Genomic DNA, 19,669 nt, shown 5'->3' on the forward strand with positions numbered 1-19,669 from the left:
TTTTACATTTCCACCAGCAGTGTATGAAAGATCCCATTTCCCAACATCAATGCCAGCACCTGGTATGGCCAGTCTTTAAAATTTTACCATGCTAATAGATGTGAAGTATTACTGTGATTTTAATTTGTATTTACCCAGTGACTAATGATTTTGAGCTTCTTTTCATGTCATCATTTGGTGACGTATCTGTTCAAATCTTTTGACTTCTTTTAGACTGAATTGTTTGCTTTCTGATTATGGCGCTTTGAGAGGTCTTTATATACTCGCATACAAGTCCTTTATCTTAAATGTGATTTGACACTTTTTACTCCCAGCCTTTTGCATCTTTCTATTCTAGAGCAATGGACACTCAGGTTGCTTCCATGTCCTGGCTGTTGCAAACAGAGCTGCAACGAACATTGTGGTACATGACTCTTGAATTATGGTTTTCTCAGGGTATATGCCCTGTAGTGGGATTGCTGGGTTATATGATAGTTCTACTTTTAGTTTTTAAAGGAACCTCCATACTGTTCTTCATGGTGGCTGTATCAATCTACATTCCCCACCAACAGTGCAAGAGGGTTCCCTTTTCTCCACACGCTCTCCAGTATTGTTTCTAGATTTTTTGATGATGGCCATTCTGACTGGTATGAGGTGGTATCTCATTGTAGCTTTGATTTGCATTTCTCTAATGATTAGTGATGTTGAGCATCCTTTCATGTGTTTGTTGGCAGTCTGTACATCTTCCTTGAAGAAATGTCTATTTCTCTGCCCATTTTTGGATTGGGTTGTTTTTTTGATATTGAGCTGCATGAGCTGCTTGTATATTTTGGAGATTAATCCTTTATCAGTTGCTTCTTTGCAAATATTTTCTCCCATTCTGAGGGTTGTCTTTTCATCTTGTTTATGGTTTCTTTTCTGTGCAAAAGCTTTGAAGTTTCATTAGGTGCCATTTGTTTATTTTTGTTTTTATTTCCATTTCTCTAGGAGGTGGGTCAAAAAGGATCTTGCTATTATTTATGTCATAGAGTGTTCTGCCTATATTTTCCTCTAAGAATTTTACAGTGTCTGGCCTTACCTTTAGGTTTCTAATCCATTTTGAGTTCATTTTTGTGTATGGTGTTAGGGAGTGCTCTAATTTCATTCTTTTACATGTAGCTGTCCAGTTTTCCCAGCAACACTTATTGAAGACGGTGGCTTTTCTCCATTGTATATTCTTGCCTCCTTTATCAAAAGTAAGGTGACCATATGTGTGTGGGTTCATCTCTGGGATTTCTATCCTGTTCCATTGATCTATATTTCTGTTTTTGTGCCAGTACCATACTGTCTTGATTACTGTAGCTTTGTAGTATAGTCTGAGATCAGGGAGCCTGACTCTTCCAGCTCCATTTTTCTTTCTCAAGATTGCTTTGACTACTCGGGGGCTTTTGTGTTTCCATACAAATTGTGAAATTCTTTGTTCTGCTTCTGTGAAAAATGCCAGTGGTAGTTTGACAGGGATTGCATTGAATGTGTAGATTGCTTTGGGTAGTAGAGTCATTTTCACAATGGTGATTCTTCCAATCCAAGACCATGGAATCTCTCTCCATCTGTTTGAATCATCTTTAATTTCTTTCATCAGTGTCTTATAGTTTTCTGCATACAGGTCTTTTGTCTCCCTAGGTAGGTTTATTCCTAGGTATTTTATTCTTTTTCCTACAATGCTACATGGGTGTGTTTCCTTAATTTCTCTTTAAGATTTTTCATCATTAGTGCATAGGAATGCAAGAGATTTCTGTGCATTAATTTTGTATCCTGGTACTTTACCAAATTCATTGATTAGCTCTAGTAGTTTTCTGGTAGCATCTTTAGGATTGTCTATGGACAGTATCATGTCATTTGCAAACAGTGACAGCTTTACTTCTTCTTTTCTGATTTGAATTCCTTTTATTTCTTTTTCTTCTCTGATTGCTGTGGCTAAAACTTCCAAAACTATGTTGAATAATAGTGGTGAAGGTGGACAAACTTGTCTTGTTCCTGATCTTAGAGGAAATGGTTTCATTTTTTACCATTGAGAGTGATGTTGGCTGTGGGTCTGTCATATATGGTCTTTATAATGTTGAAGTAAGTTCCCTCTATGCCTACTTTCTGGAGGGTTTTTATCATAAATGGGTGTTGAATTTTGTCAAAAGCTTTTTCTGCATCTATTGAGATGATCATATGGTTTTTCTCCTTCAGTTTGTTAATATGGTTTATCACCTTGATTGATTTGTCTATATTGAAGAATCCCTGCATTCCTGGGATAAACCCCACTTAATCGGGGTTTATGATCCTTTTAATGTGCTGCTGGATTCTGTTTGCTAGTATTTGTTGAGGATTTTTGCATCTATGTTCATCAGTGACTTTGTCCTATAGTTTTCTTTCTTTGTGACCTCTTTGCCTGGTTTTGATATCAGGGTGATGGTAGCCTCGTAGAGTGAGTTTTGGAGTATTCCTCCCTCTGTTATATTTTGGAAGAGTTTGAGAAGGATAGGTGTTAGCTCTTCTCTAAATGTTTGATAGAGTTCTCCTGTGAAGCCATCTGGTCCTGGGCTTTTGTTTTTTGGAAGATTTTTAATCACAGTCTCAATTTCAGTGCTTGTGATTGGTCTGTTTATATTTTCTACTTCTTCCTGGTTCAGTCTTGGAAGGTTGTGCTTTTTTAAGAATTTGTCCATTTCTTTGAGGTTGTCCATTTTATTGGCATAGAGCTGCTTGTAGTAATCTCTCATGATCCTTTTATTTCTGCAGTGTCAGTTGTTACTTCTTTTTCATTTCTAATTCTGTTGATTTGAGTCTTCTCCCTCTTTTCTTGATGAGTTTGGCTAATGGTTTATCAATTTTGTTTATCTTCTCAAAGAACCAGCTTTTAGTTTTATTGATCTTTGTTATTGTTTTCTCCATTTCTTTTTCATTTATTTCTGATCTGACCTTTATGATTCATTTCCTTCTGCTAACTTTGGGGTTTTTTTGTTCCTCTTTCTCTAATTGCTTTAGGTGTAAGGTTAGGTCGTTTACTTGAGATGCTTCTTGTTTCTTGAGGTAGGATTGTATTGCTATAAACTTCCCTCTTAGAACTGCTTCTGCTGCATCCTATAGGTTTTGGGTCATCGTGTTTTCATTGTCATTTGTTTCTAGGTATTTTTTAATTTCCTCTTTGATTTCTTCAGTGATCTCGTGGTTATTTAGTAACATATTGTTTAGCCTCCATATGTTTGTATTTTTTACAGATTTTTTCCTGTCATTGATATCTGGTCTCATAGTGTTGCAGTCAGAAAAGATACTTGATATGATCAACTTTCTTAAATTTACCAAGGCTTGATTTGTGACCCAAGATATGAACTATACTGGAGAATGTTCCACGAGCACTTGAGTAGAAAGTGCATTCTGTTGTTTTTGGATGGAATGTCCTATAAATATCAATTAAGTCCATCTTGTTTAATGTATCATTTAAAGCTTGTGTTTCCTTATTTATTTTCATTTTGGATGATCTGTCCATTGGTGAAACTGGGGTGTTAAAGTCCCCTACTATGATTGTGTTACTGTCAGTTTCCCCTTTTATGGCTGTTAGCATTTGCCTATGTATTGAGGTGCTCCTATGTTGGCTGCATAAATATTTACAATTGTTACATCTTCTTCTTGGATTGATCCCTTGATCATTATGTAGTGTCCTTCTTTGTCTCTTGTAATAGTGTTTGTTTCAAAGTCTATTTTTTCTGATATGAGAATTGCTACTCCAGCTTTCTTTTGGTTTCCATTTGCATGGAATATCTTTTTCTATCCCCTCACTTTCAGTCTGTATTTGTCCCTAGGTCTGAAGTTGGTCTCTTATAGACAGCATATATATGGGTCTTGTTTTGTATCCATTCAGCCAGTCTGTGTCTTTTGGTTGGAGCATTTAATGCATTTACATTTAAGGTAATTATCGATATGTATGTTCCTATTACCATTTTCTTAATTGTTTTGGGTTTGTTATTGTAGGTCTTTTCATTTCCTTGTGTTTCCTGCCTAGAGAAGTTGCTTTAGCATTTGTTGTAAAGTTTGTTTGGTGGTGCTGAATTCTCTCAGCTTTTGCTTGTCTATAAAGGTTTTAATTTCTCCATCGAATCCGAATTAGATCCTTGCTGGGTAGAGTAATCTGGGTTGGAGTTTTTCCCTTTCATCAGTTTCAATATGTCCTGCCACTCCTTTCTGGCTTGCAGAGTTTCTGCTGAAAGATCAGCTGCTAACCTTATGGGGATTCCCTTGTATGTTATTTGTTGTTTTTCTCTTGCGGCTTTTAATATTTTTTCTTTGATTTAATTTTTGATAGTTTGATTAGTATGTGTCTAGGCGTGTTTCTCCTTGGATTTATCCTGTATGGGACTCTCTGTACTTCCTGGACTTGATTAACTCTTTCTTTTCCCATATTAGGGAAGTTTTCAACTATAATCTCTCAAATATTTTCTCAGTCCCTTTTACTCTTCTCCTTCTGGGACCCCTATAATTTGAACGTTGGTGCATTTAATTGTTGTCCCAGAGATGTCTAAGACTGTCCTCAATTCTTTTCATTCTGTTTTCTTTATTCTGCTCTGCGGTAGTTATTTCCACTATTTTATCTTCCAGGTTACTTATTCGTTCTTCTGCCTCAGTTATTCTGCTATTGATCCCTTCTAGAGAATTTTTAATTTCATTTATTGTGTTGTTCATCATTGTTTCTTTTCTCTTTAGTTCTTCTAGGTCCTTGTTAAACGTTTCTTGTATTTTCTCCATTCTATTTCCAAGATTTTGGATCATCTTTACGATCATTACTCTGAATTCTCTTTCAGGTAGACTGCCTGTTTCCTCTTCATTTGTTTTGTCTGGTGGGTTTTTACCTTGCTCCTTCATCTGCTGTGTGTTTCTCTGTCTTCTCATTTTGCTTGACTTACTGTGTTTGGGGTCTCCTTTTTGCAAGCTGCATCTTTGCAGTTCCTGTTCTTTTGGCGTCTGCCCCCAGTGTCTAAGGTTGGTTCAGTGGGTTGTGTACGCTTCCTGGTGGAGGGGACTAGTGCCTGTGTTCTGGTGGATGAGGCTGGATCTTGTCTTTCTAGTGGGCAGGACCACATCCTGTGGTATGTTTTGGGGTGTCTGTGACTTTATTATGATTTTAGGCAGCCTGTCTGCTAATGGGTGTGGTTGTGTGTCTTCTTGCTAGTTGTTTGGCATAGGGTGCCCAGCACTGTAGCCTGCTGGTTATTGAGTGGAGTTGGGTCTTAGCGTTAAGATGGATATCTCTGGGAGAGCGTTCACCTTTTAATATTATGTAGACCTGGGAGGTCTCTGGTGGACCAATGTCCTGAACTCGGCTCTCCCACCTTAGAGGCACAGGCCTGACACCTGGGCGGAACACCAAGACCCTGTCAGCCACATGGCTCAGAAGAAAAGGAAGGAAAAAAGAAAGAAAGAAAGAAAATAATTAAAATTAAAAAATATTAAAAATTAAAAAATAAGTAATAAAAAAAGAAAGAAGAGAGCAACCAAACCAAAAAACAAATCCACCAATGATAAGTGCTAAAAAGTATACTAAAAAAAAAAAAAGACGGACAGAACCCTAGGACAAAGGGTAAAAGCAAAGCTATACAGACAAAATCACACAATGAAGCATACACATACACACTCACAAAAAGAGAAAAAGGAAAAAAAATCTATATATATATATATATATATATATATATATATATAAAGGAAGAGAGCAACCAAAGCAATAAAGAAATCTACCAATGATAATAAACTCTAAATACTAAAGTAAGATAAACACGAAACCAGAAACCAATTAGATGCAGAATGCAAACCCCAAGTCCACTGCGGTCCACAGTTGCTCCCAAAGTCCACTGCCTCGATTTTGGGATGACTCGTTGTCTGTTCAGGTATTCCAGAGATGCAGGGTACATCAAGTTGATTGTGGAGATTCAATCCACTGCTCCTGAGGTTGCTGGGAGAAATTTCCCTTCTTCTTTGTTTGCACAGCTCCTGGGGTTCAGCTTTGGATTTGTCCCTGCCTCTGCCTGTAGGTTGCCTGAGGGCGTCTGTTCCCCACCCCCACCCCCACCCCACCCCCGCCCACAGACAGGACGGGGTTAAAGGAGCAGCTGATTACTGGGTTAAAGGCGTGAGCAGCTGGCTCACTCACGGCGGGGGGAGGGAGGGGTATGGATGCAGGGTGAGCCTGCAGCGGCAGAAGCTGGCGTGACATTGCAACAGCCTGAGGCACGCCGTATTCTCCCGGGGAAGGTGTCCCTGGATCACGGGACCCTGGAAGTGGCGGGCTGCACAGGCTCCTGGTAGGGGAGGTGTAGATTGTGATCTGTGCTTGCACACAGCCTTCTTCTTGGCTGCAGCAGCAGCCTTAGCGTTTCATACCCGTCTGTGGTGTCCACACTGATAGCCGTGGCTCGTGCCTGTCTCTGGAGCTTGTTTAGGCGGTGCTCTGAATCCCCTCTCCCCGTGCACCCCGAAACAATGGTCTCTTGCCTCTTAGGCAGGTCCACACTTTTTCCCGGACTACCTCTCGGCTAGCTGTGTTGCACTAGCCCCCTTCAGGCTGTGTTCACGCAGCCAACCCCCGTCCTCTCCCTGGGATCTGACCTCTGAAGCCCGAGCCTCAGCTCCCAGCCCCCGCCCACCCCAGCAGGTGACCAGACAAGCCTCTGAGGCTGATGAGTGCTGGTTGGCACCGATCCGCTGTGCGGGAATCTCTCCGCTTTGCCCTCTGCACCCCTGTTGCTGAGCTCTCCTCTGTGGCTCCGAAGCTTCCCCCACTACCCACCCCCCCACCCCCCCACCCCGTCTCCGCCAGTGAAGGGGCTTCCTAGTGTATGGAAACTTTTTGTCCTTCACAGCTCCCTCCCAGAGGTGCAGGTCACATTCCTATTCTTTTGTCTCTGTTTTTTTTTTTTCCTTTGCCCTACCCAGGTACGTGGGGAGTTTCTTGTCTTTTGGGAGGTCTGAGGTCTTCTGCCAGCGTTCAGTAGGTGTTCTGTAGGAGTTGTTCCACATGTAGATGTATTTCTGATGTATTTGTGGGGAGGAAGGTGATCTCCACGTCTTACTCCTCCGCCATCTTGAAGGTCTCTCGGGATGCATTTATTTCTTTTTCTGCTTTATTGCCCTGGCTAGAACATCCAGCACAATGTTGAACTGAAGTTGCAAGAGCAGACATCCTTATCTTTTTCCTGTAGTTAGGGAGAAAGCATCTAGTCTTTCACCGTTAAGTATGATGGATGTTGGCTGAGGACTTTTTTCAGATGGACTTTATCATGTTGAGGACATTCTCCTCTCTTTCTAGTGTATTGCACATTTTTATAATGAGTGTTGAATTTAGTCAAATGCTTTTCTCTGCCTATTGAGATGATCTTGTGGGTTTTGTCCTTTATTCTATTGGTATGGTGTATTGCATTGATTTATTTTTTTTATCTTAAATAGACCTTACATTCCTGGGATAAATCCCACTTGGTCATGGTGCATGACCCTTTTTAAATGTTGTTGGATTCAGTTTTCTAGTATTTTGTTAAAGACTTTTGCCTCTATATTTATAAGGGGTATTGGTCTATAGTTGTCCTTTTTTGTGATGTCTTTGATTTTTTGTGTCTGGTTAAAACTGACCTTACAGAATTAGCTGGGAAATATTCTTTCCTTCTTGTACTTTTTGGGAGATTTTGTGAAGTAATGGTATTAAATTTTCTATAAACGCTCGTAAGAATTCACCACTGAAGTCATCTGGGCTTGGGCTTTTCTTTGTGGGAACTTATAAAATTACTTGTTATAGGTATATTCAGATTTTCTATTTCTTCTTGAGTTAGTTTCAGTGGTTTGTGTCTTCTAGGAGTTTGTCCCTTATTGTCAGCATGCATGAATGAAGAAATATGCCAATACTAATTTTCAAAGAAGACCATCTTGGTAGTACCATGTTTGTAGGGTTGTTTATCAATATTCTAGAACCTTGAACTAACACAGAGAGGAGAAAATAGCCAAGAGGGTAAGCACATCACCATCAATGGCATCTGTCATTTGTTCGTGGGGTGGGGGGCAGTTTTGTTCCAATGGTCTTGAGTGAAAGCAATTTACTTGGTAATTCTGAGGTGCTTGGGCCACCTGTCTTTTAGCTGTCCTATCTTTTGGACCATTTACTTCTGGAGAAACTCTCGAGGACTACAGCTTTAGGTCAGTAAAGGTATGTGGTGGTAGTGATGGTGGTGGTGTTAGTAAGATCTTATCTAACAAGGCTCAAGTGTACTCTTTCTCTGATGAAGTATCCGAAATAACCAATCTCCTGCCTAAGGTGACAAAGAATGATAACTAGCTGTCAAGGCAAAATAGTCCAGATCTGTTAGTGGAACAAACTGACAAATTTATTACATAATCCATATTCTCAGAATGGGAGTCAAATCATGCAATGAAATATAACACAGAATTAATTTCTAAGGACGCAGTCAATGATTAACCAGGAAGTAAGAAGATATTAGGAATAGTGAGAGTCCTGGAAATCCACCCCTGCCTGCCGACATGAGGAATCAGCTGGCTCTGACAGGTGGAATTTGTGAAAAAGAATCTCTCTGACAGCCAATTTCTCATACATAGACAAGACTAAAAAAGTCTTCTAAGATTTTAATGAGTAATTAAAGATAGTTGGTGCTAGAACCGATACTGGTCAAAGAGACCTTTCACTCGTTAGTCCCTGTAGCTGCCTAAGAAGACAGAATTATAAAATCTATCATGACTCCTGCCCTATGACTTATTCTTATAGATGTACAAGAGTATAGATAAAACGCAGATGGGTGGACAGGATGGCTAGTGGCAAAGTTCTGGCAGAACTTCACTAGGTGAAAAAGAAAACAAGAACAAATCTGAAGAGACAATGAAAAAGTCCTGGGAGACCAGAGTTCTAGGACCAATAAACCCTGATCAGTGACAAGTGCTACACTCACCTCACCAGCATGGATGTGCAAACCCCAGACAGGGAGGCGCACTGGGATCCAGTGAAATAGGCACTAGACGAGTCAAAGGACCAGGACCATAATGGTGAGGGGTCTGGCTAGACCTCTCTGGGGCCTCCATGACTGTCTGGCACCTTCAGAGACCACTAGGAAAATCTATGACAATTAAAAGCTTATTAAATTTGCTAACAGAGGAGAGTACAGAGTCTCAGACTCAACAGGGGAAAGTAGGGAAGGGTATAAATAGGGTTTCATCAGCTGGAGTTAGTCATAAGGTGGTTTTAGGGGGCAGTAACAGTAGTCTAGGAAGGAACTGGCTAGATTTGCAAACTACAAGGGTTGCAGGGACAGTCAATGGTCTTGTTTTTGGAAAACATGAATTAAGATAAAATTGCCATTAAAACAGTTCTCTGTGGTCTTATCTTGAATAATAATAAGGCTCTGAAAAACCTTATGTTAAAACCTTGAACTTAGATAATAGTCTTGCACACCATGCTTTGGTGCACTTTATCAATTTGCTGAGTTATTTTTCAAATCATGGTTTCTTTTCATTTCTTAATTCTCAGTAATCATAACTAAAACTAAAAAAAAAAATTCAAAGAATATGAAAATTACAAAAAGGAGAAAGCTGAAGCACCTGGATGGACCAAAAGCCAACAGCTAACTTCCCAAAAGCATCAATGAAGCCAGAAGACAGCAGAACAAGATCTCCAATATGCTGAATAAAATAACTGCCAACCAGTAATCGATTGTTACCCATTAAAATATCTTACAAGAATGAAGGTGATATGAAGAATTTTCAGAGATACAAAAACTGAGTCTGCCTCCTGCAGACCCACATTAAAGGAATAATAGAGAATGAACTCCAAATAGAAGGAAAATGATAGCACAATGAGATGCAACAAGTAATAAAGAACAAAGGATGGGATAAATACGTGGACACTCACAAACAAATACTGCTTGTGTAATGCAGTAATAATCATATACACTAGGATTAAAAATAAAGTATATAAAATACCAGGCAACATTAACATACAACTAGAAATGGGAGCAAATGATGTTTTTGCTATTTGTGTTTGCTAAGGGCTTTTATTTTACCTGAGAAGAGGGTAAAGGTTTGAGGAACTTTAGACTTTGGTATGCTTTAATGCTTAAGATATCATCAAAAGTAAGAAACTAGAGCTAATAGATATATTTACCCAACAATGACAGAATACACATTTTATAGCACATACCAATAAAAATGACTATATATTGGTAAATAAAACAACTACAGATTAATACTGAAGGTTGAAGTCATACAGTGTATGTTTTATGCCAAAAAACCAGAGCAAGTAGAAGTAAAGAAGGAAAAGAGAGGAGAGGAGAGGGGAGGGAAGGGGAGGGGAGGGGAGGGAAAGGGGGGAGAGGAGGGGAGGAGAGGGGAGGAGGGGAGGGGAGGGGAGGGGAGGAGAGAGGCATCCAAATCAGAAAGGAAGAAATAAAACTGCATGTTTATAGATGACATGATATTATATACAGAAAATGCTGAATACGCCACAAAAAAAATTGTTAAAACTAAGAAACAAATTCACTAAAGTTGTAGGATATAGAATCAATAAACAAAAGTCAGTTGCGTTTCTATACACTAATAACAAACCATCAGAAAGAAAAATTAAGGAAACAATCCCGTTTAAAATTGCATCAAAAAAAGATAAAATGTACAGAAATAAATTTAACCAAGGAGGTGAAAGGTTGGCACACTGAAAACTACGACATTGATTAAAGAAATTAAAGAAGACATGAAGAAATGGAAAGATATCCCCTGCTCATGGATTAGAAGAATTAATATCATTAAAATGTCCATACTACCCAAAGCAATCAACAGAGTCAATGCAATCCCTACCAAAATTCCAATGGCATTTTTTACAAATATAGAAAAAAAATCCTAAAATTTGTATGGAACCACAAAAGACTACAAATAGCCAAAGCAATCTTGAGAAAGAGAAAGCTGAAGGCATTACACTTCCTGATTTCAAACCATATTACAAAGCTATAGTCATCAAAACAGTACAGTATCGGCATAAAATCAGAGAGATGGATCAGTGGAACAGAATAGAGAGCCCAGAAATAAACCCACACGTATATGGTCAATTAATGTATGACAAAGGAGCCAAGAATATACAATGAGGAAAGGACAATCTCTCCAATAAATGGTGTTGGGAAAAACCAGACAGTCACTTGCAAAAGAATAAAACTGGACCACTATCTTACACCATACACAAAAATAAACTCAAAATGGATTAAAGACTTGAATGAAAGACCTAAAACCATAAAACTCCTAGAGGAAAACATCGGTGGTAATCTCCTTGACATTGGTCTCGGTAATGATGTTTTGGATTTGACACCAAAGCAAAAGCAACAAAAGCAAAAATAAACAAGTGGAACAAAATCAAACTAAAAAGCTTCTGCACAGAAAAGGAAACCATCAATAAGATAAAAAGTCAACCTATGGAATAGGAGAAAATATTTGCAAATAATATATCTGACACAGATCTAATATAGAAAATATATTTGAAAAGCCAATCAACTCAACAGCAAAAAATAAATCCAATTAAAAAAATGGGAAGAGGGTCTGAATAGATATTTTTTTCCAGAGGACATACAAAAGGCCAATAGGTACATGAAAAGATGCTCAGCATCATGAATCATCAGGAAAATGCAAATCAAAACCACAATGAGATATCATCTCACACCTGGCAGAATGGTTATTTATCAAAAAGACAAGAAATAACAAGTGTTAGCCAGAATGTGAAGAAAGGGGAACCCTTGTGCACTGTTAGTAGGAAAGTAAATTAGTGCCACCACTATAGAAAACAGTATGGAGGTTGCTAAAAAAAAAATTAAAAATAGAACTACTGTATGATCTAGCAATTCCACTCTGGTATTTATCCAAAGTTAACTAAAACAGTAACTCAAGAAGTGTACCCCCATGTTCACTGCAGCATTATTTACAATAGCCAAGACATAGAAACAACCTAACTGTCCATTGATGGATGAATGCATAAAGAAAATATGATACACACACACACACACGAATATTATTCAGCCATGAAAAAGAAAGAAATCCTACCATTTGCAACAACATGGATGGACCTTGAGAACATTATGCTGAGTGAGATATGTCAGACATTGAAAGACAAATACTGTATGATATCGCTTATACATGGAATCCAAAGAAGTCAAATTTATAGAAACAGAGTAGAATGGTGTTTACCACGGGCTGGTGGGTGGGAGATTTGGGGGGACATTGGTCAAAGGGTATAAACTTCCATTTACGAGATGAATAAGTGCTGGAGATCTAATCACAGCATAGTGATTACTGTTAACACTACTGTATTACATACTCCAATGTTGTTAAGAGATTAGATTGTAAATGTTCTCATCACAAAAAAGAAATGATAATTATGTGATGTGACAAGTGGTGGCTAACAAACACTAAGGTGTAATATATAAATGTATCAAATCAACATGTTGTATACCTTCAACTTACACAATGTTATATGTCAACTATATCTCCATTTTTTAAAAAAAGTAAGTGAAAATGCAAGGCACAGAATGGGAGATAATCTCCTCAATACATGTATCTGACAGAGGACCCATATGCAGAATATATTAAGCACTCCAGAAAATAAATAATAAAAAGACCAAAAAATAAATGAGTAAGACCTGAAGAAGCAGTTCACAAAGAAAGACATACCAATAGCTAGTGGGCATGTAAGTATGTGCTCAACATTATTAATTACCAAAGAAATGCAAATTAAAATCACAATTAAGATACCACTGCACACACACCAGAATGACTTTAATTAAAAGAACTGGCAAAACCAAGTGCTGGCAGGAATGTGAAGCAAATGAAATTCTTATCCATTTTTGGCGGGAGTGTAAAATGGTTCAACCACCTTGGAAAATTATTTGGTAGCTTTTAACAAAATTAAGCATAGACCTATTTTATGTCTCAGAAATACACACAAGAATGTTCTTGGGAAATCTATTCATAGCAATTAAAAACGTGAAACAATTCAAATGTCTATCAGCAACACAGTGGCTGAACAAACTGTGACTATTCAAACAATAGGATACCGATGCATGCGGCAACATGGATGAAATTCAATCCATTATACTGAACAAGCAAATTCAGATACAAAAATTGACAGGCAAATTTAACAAATGGTGTTTGAAATCAGAATAGTGGTTCCCTCTAGAGGGGGTAGGGAGATTGACTAGGAAGAGACACTAGAGGACTTACTGAGGTGATGGAAATGTATGATATATCTGCTCTACAAAGCAAAAAAGGGTAAAAAATATATACATTTACATTAAAAGTCTGGCATGATAAAAGAATTGGTAAACTATTTTTAAAGCAGACAACAGCAACGTTTTAATGTTTTTATATACAAAGAGAAAACAGAAGTGACAAAAAGTCAAGAACACAATGAAAAAATAGGCGAAGATTATGAGGAAGGAACAGAAATGCAAATGTAACAGCCAAAGACAGAGTGATGCTCAAATTCAATAGTAGGAGGTGTCAAGTAAATTAACAATGGACTAGGATTTACATACACTTGATTGGCAAAAACTAAAGAGATATAAAAAATTACCACTGGCAGGGAAATGGTGAAAAGGATGCTCCTGTATTGTATATCAGTGGTAGAAATGTGAACTGTTACTACCTTTTTGAAAAGCAAGGAGACATTCACTTATATGAAAGATACACATAACTTTAACCCAGGTAGCCATCCCCACAGCAATTACATCACCTATAATATAAGGATATGGTGCAAGAATGCTTATTGCAGCATTGTTCAGAGTAGCAAAAACAAAAAACAGGCAAAAACACCCAAACAAACAAAGAGCAGAAAAGAAGAGGAGAAAGAGGAAATAAATTCTTTCCTGTCACTAAAGAATAAATGAATTATGGTAACTACACCAAGAGATACTATGTGACTCTAAAACAAACAATTCTTCAACCTAGAGTCAAAACATGCAAATATGACTGCAGAACAGAATGTTAACCATATTCACCTTTACAAACCTTTGCCAGCAAAATACAAGTGTGTCCAGCCTCTGGGCTACTAAGGAGGTGTGCGTCCCTGTAGGCGCTCTTAGTTATCAAAATACAAAATATTTTAAAGGTCTTTAGTGGTAACAAAAAGAACACAAGAAGTTACTATTAGCGTCTTTTGATGTGTCTTCTTCTGTATTTTCCTCTTTTTCTGAGCCTGTAGTTTTCTCTTCTCCCCTTTTTCTTTCCTTTTCTATTTTTTTTTTTTTTTTTGCGGTACGCGGGCCTCTCACTGTTGTGGCCTCTCCTGTTGCGGAGCACAGGCTCCGGACGTGCGGCTCAACGGCCATGGCTCATGGACCCAGACGTTCCGCGGCATGTGGGATCTTCCCGGACCGGGGCACGAACCCGTGTCCCCTGCATGGGCAGGAGGACTCTCAACCACTGCGCCACCAGGGAAGCCCAGACCACTTCTTTAATATTATTTCTTTGTATTGCATATATTTGTGAAATGGAGTATTTCCTACACGTAATTTAGAAAGTAGATGATTTTGTATAACGTTCTCTAGAAAATAGCATGCTGTTCTGTACTGTGCTCTGCTGTGCCACGCTGCGCCACACTGTGCTAAAACAGCTGCATGCTCTCAGGATCCTCCAGTCATTTGATTCCTAAGCATCAGGTACACTTGAGACACGTGGAAGAGCTTTTCTTACCTGGGCACTGACTGCTACCTCATCATCATCAGAAATTACTGTTATATTAGTATTACTGTACCAATACCATGACTCTTCTCTCTTCTTCTTCTGTTACAGGGAATTTTGATTAAGTTGATGGCCTTCAGCATGATTGAATTATTCATTTCCCTGTCTTTCTCAATTTTGAGGGGACCCGCTGACTGTGGTGATTGTGAGGAATGCTGTTGACTAGCGCTGTGAGAATAAACACGTGATATAATATTACTGAGAGATGAATTATGCTTGTGAGGAAAAGCCAGGAGGAACATAGAATCTTAAGGCCGGCGACTCCTTGAAGCAAAGGGGAGTGACTCAACGGAGTGGGGTCTGGGAACATTTTGGCTGATAAAACACATCCTGCCTCTTTGTAAGGCCATCTCCTCCTCTCCCCAAATCACATGGTCGCCTTGCTGTCACCTCCTTTGTTAGTCATGCATTCACTGAACAAAAGGACAGCAACGTAGGGTTGGTTGTCACGGTTTAAACAGAGAAATGAACCGGAACCCAGGGTGTGGCGAGACCAGGTCCAAGATGTCTCCTGCTGCTTTCTCCAAGAGACTCTACCTAGGGGTTCCTGCTCCACTGCTGTGTGGAAAGATGAGTCGGCTGGAAGAATGGCCTGGCCCACAGGTTCTACAGGGATCAATGTTAGCCACTTATAACAACTAGAAGCGTTAACAATAATTAGGGCAAATATTGGTGGAAGCCACTACAAGGTTCCAGGTGCCACGCTAAGCGCTCATTTAATCTCACAAAAATCTAAGGGGCAAATTTGATTATTATACTCATTTTACAGGCGATGAAGCTGAAGCACAGAGAGGGTAAGTCACGTACCCAAGGTCACAACGTGTGCAATGGCAAAGTCATGGTCTCAACAGGTGGTCTGGCTCCAGATCCCAAGGTCTTACTCTCCATACCAACATACCAATGTCTCTCCAACTTTTGGTCTCAGAACCCCTTGACACTCTGAAAAATTATTCGACTCATTACACATTAATACAAGTAACATTTTTACTAAAATAACTCTATTTTCCAAAATAAAAAAATTTAGTGTGGAGAGTGGCACTGATATATAGTTTTGCAAATCTCTTTTTATTTTTAGGTTACTTGACACACTTTTATTTTTTTAACTTTATTAAGTTGTAGTTTATTCACCAAAAAAACTGCACACTTTTCACGCGTGCATATGCCCCAGTACCATCACCATCGCCAAGGTACTAAGCACATCCACCACCTCCAACATGTTCCTTGTGTTCTTTTGTGAGGCTCTGGTCTTGGTTTTTGGTAGAAAACACTTAACATGAGGTCTATGCTCTTAACCTATTTTCAAGTGCACAATTCTGTATTATTAACTATAAATACTCTGCTGTACAGCAGATCTCTAGAATTGACTCATCTTGTGTAACTTTACACCCACTGAAAAACAAATCCACATCTAATTTGACTGCACATTCAAGGGGAACTTTTAGGAGGCCCAGTGCACCGCACACCACCACATACCGATTAGATCAGAATGCGGTGAGAGCCGAACAGCGGTAACTCTTGAAGGTTCCCAGGTGATTCCAATGCAGAGCAAAGCTTAGGAGCCACTGCTTCACTCTGGCTTAACAGAAGACAGCTGGATTCTCTGGGCTGCTTTTGCATTCAACCTGTCCTAGTGTCCCACGTTCTGCAGCCCGTGGAGAATACTGCTGTAAGCCCGTGCAAAGGGGAAAAAACCTTAGCATTATGATGAGAATTGTTCTGAGGTCACAGACCCCCTACAAGGGTCTCAGGAACTCCCGGAGATTCCCAGACCACCCTTTAAGAACAGCTGCCTGACGTTATACTGCCTTCCACTGACAGAATACCTGAGAAGTGTTAAGGATCTTACCTCTATCATCATCTCCGTTACTTGTCACGACCGCCCTCTGACAGAGGTATAACTAGCCCATGTCACAGACGTGACACTGAAGCTCAAAGTGGTTAACTTGTCTGAGGCCACAAAAGCGAGTATGATTTAGAACAAGGATGTGATTCAAGACCCCTGACTCCAAATCCTATTATCCTCTGCCTCTTTCGGCATAGAGAAAACTCAGCACACTCAAAGGATAACCTAGCAGGCTTTCATTTCTGCTACAAACTGGGAGAAGAAAGGCCTACAGTTGCATAAGTGAAGGCAGGGGATGGGGGGCAGTGGGGTTCCTATGAAAAATATCTGGCAGCCCAGGAAGGTTCTGACGGGTGGGGTTTGAGATATATTTAAGGGTGAGAGGCCTGGTCACCTAATGGTAAATAAGGGTTTTTAAGTCAGGCCTGGGTTTAAATGTTGGTTTTGCCATTTAAAGTAAAGTGACTTGAACAAGTTATTTAACCTTTGTGAGCCTTATATTCCTCCACTAAAATGTAATAACAACACTTACCTGATGCGTTTTCTGTGAGCCTTAAATGAAACATGTGAACTGATTCTGTGAATGTCTGGAACTTAAAAAACCGCTCAGAAAATGGTAGGTTTTCTTTTAAATTTATAACTGAAGTTTTCTTGCTTCCCAAACATCACTGTCACTTACTATGTGACTTTGAGCCAGTCTCCCCCGAAGTTCCCACTGAACTTTGGTTTCCACAATTACAACACTGTAGGTGTTATATGGACAATGCCTGGCATATAAGCAGATAGTCAACTAATGTTATTTTTTTAATGTAAAGTCGTCCCTCGGAACAGAAGGAAGGCCTCATAAACTACAAAGCTCTTAAATACTCGAAATTACATTTTCCTTAGTAGTAATTATTTTTTATAAAGACAACATTGGGACTTTCCAACTTATAACCAAGTTCTATTTGCAAAAGAATCTTTATAGTTTCACCTCCGAGGGACCCTGCGTCTCCTTTACCAATTCTCTGAAACCAAAACCCTCTAACACCGAATGATTCTGGGTACCGATGCCTTGTCGAACAGTTGGGAACACACCATAATATTACTTTCTGATACTGGATAGCATTGTGATAGTCATCTGGATGGGAGAAAAAAACCACATCAGGACCACCGGCTCTCACAGCACCACAGAGAACATGGCAGTCAGAAAAACCAGCCCTGCTTTCCAGAGACGCACAGGACAAGGGCGGAATAGGGCAAGGACACAAACAATTACGACGTAGAATGTAGTTCTCATAAGAGTGGCAAAATGTCTCAAGGATAAAAAAGATGGGAGCGTTAGGAGGTGGGGGGAATAAAAGAAAGACAAATTCCTATGAGGCAAATGTTAACTTAATAAAAGGTTAGTTAATAAACTTTGATGGAGACTTTAAGGAAGCAATGATCCTTTGGAAGCAGGAAAGCCACTAGACAATCACAAGAGGTTTAACCGAGAGAGAGAAATATTAGATGTGTAACAGACCTAATAAAATATGCTCAAACATTACAGTGGGGAAAAAAAGATGGAATAAATGAAGTCCTACTGAATCCAAATCCAGATCATAGGAGGATTTCAACACAAACACTGAAAGGTCAATTAATCCAAATTGGCAACAAGGTGAACGTTTATATAAATTCAAATTCAAGCTTATTACGGGAAGAATCACACATAAAGCCACCTACATCTGATCTCACTGTAGCAAACCAGAGTAGCAAACACCCCAAGACAGGCTTGGGGAAAAACACAGGGCCTACACAGAGATAAGGATGTGAAAAATCCGGTTGTGAAACCCCAATTCAACCCTCATTCATGCATGGCGTTTGCCAAGTTCTGACCTGCTCCCACAGTCACTGAAATGAAGGCACACTCCTCCAGCCACCCGTAATCCAGGACTCAGACCTCCGGCCTCACAATCATCCACAACTCAGACCCTGTGTCATCAGCATCCCTACGCCACCAACCATTCAAGCACTTCAGCAGATATTCATAGACCCACGACCGGAACCTTAAATGGGTGGCGGATCTTATGTTTCCACTTCTCTTCTCTCTATAGCATTAATGAGAGGTGACCCCCTGGCTCCTACCTGTGTATACTTGATGACAGCAAGTTCTCTATTCAAACGTTAGCCTGTTCCACTAACGAACTGCTCCAATGGTGGGTGGGGACATGGCATTTTTTTCTATGTTGCCCCCAAATCAGCCTCTCCAGAATGACTTTTACCCATTGGTTCTAACCCTCTGATTCCAAACCATCTTAAAGAAAAGAGAGGCAGAGGGAGAAATAGAGAAGAGAGGAGAGAGAGTGAGAGAGAAGATATGAACGAACCTCAGATTCAGCAACAGAGCTGCCATGTTTCAGCCCTTTAGACTAGGCAAACGATTACCTAACTACAGCCCTGGGTCGCTAACGAAATACATCAATGGATAAGAAGATTACCAAGTAAGAAAAATCCAAAATATGAACATAAAGGTTGTATATGGTAGCGCAGTGGATACAATACCTTTGGGCAAAACTTTCTTTGATGCGTCTCCCAAATGTTTACTCTCCTGGCCACCAGCTTCCTCCGTTTCCTCACCTGATCTAGCGCTGGGCTTGATGGCCACACAGCTCTGGCCCCGACTGAAAAGAGAGGGGACACTAGGGTACTAGACAGATGGAGGGAAAAGGTGGGTTTGTAGGTAAAAGTACTATTTCAATGTACATCCCCAAATATGGAACTCTTGCCTCAAGCTTCTGGGGACATGTTCCACAGCACCAAAAGATATTTTTAGGCCATTTCTACTAAATTCAACACGAGACATACACGGTCCCACTCGAACCCTAAGTGTGGGCAAATGAGGATGACATTTGCAGAGGATACACACAACACTTCCAAGGGTACGGGCTTAATGATTCTTCAATCTCTCTGCATGGATGCCTCCTTCCCACCCACCCATTCCTAAGAAAGTAACAGAAAAAGGTAAAAGTCCTAACAGCCCATCTTTGCAGAATTTCTAGAGCCCTTCGTGCCCTCGGGGACCCCCCATCCACACCTGCTTACAGGGTG

This window comes from Tursiops truncatus, chromosome 8 (genome assembly GCF_011762595.2).
Source record: "Tursiops truncatus isolate mTurTru1 chromosome 8, mTurTru1.mat.Y, whole genome shotgun sequence".
Classification (NCBI taxonomy): Eukaryota; Metazoa; Chordata; class Mammalia; order Artiodactyla; family Delphinidae; genus Tursiops; species Tursiops truncatus.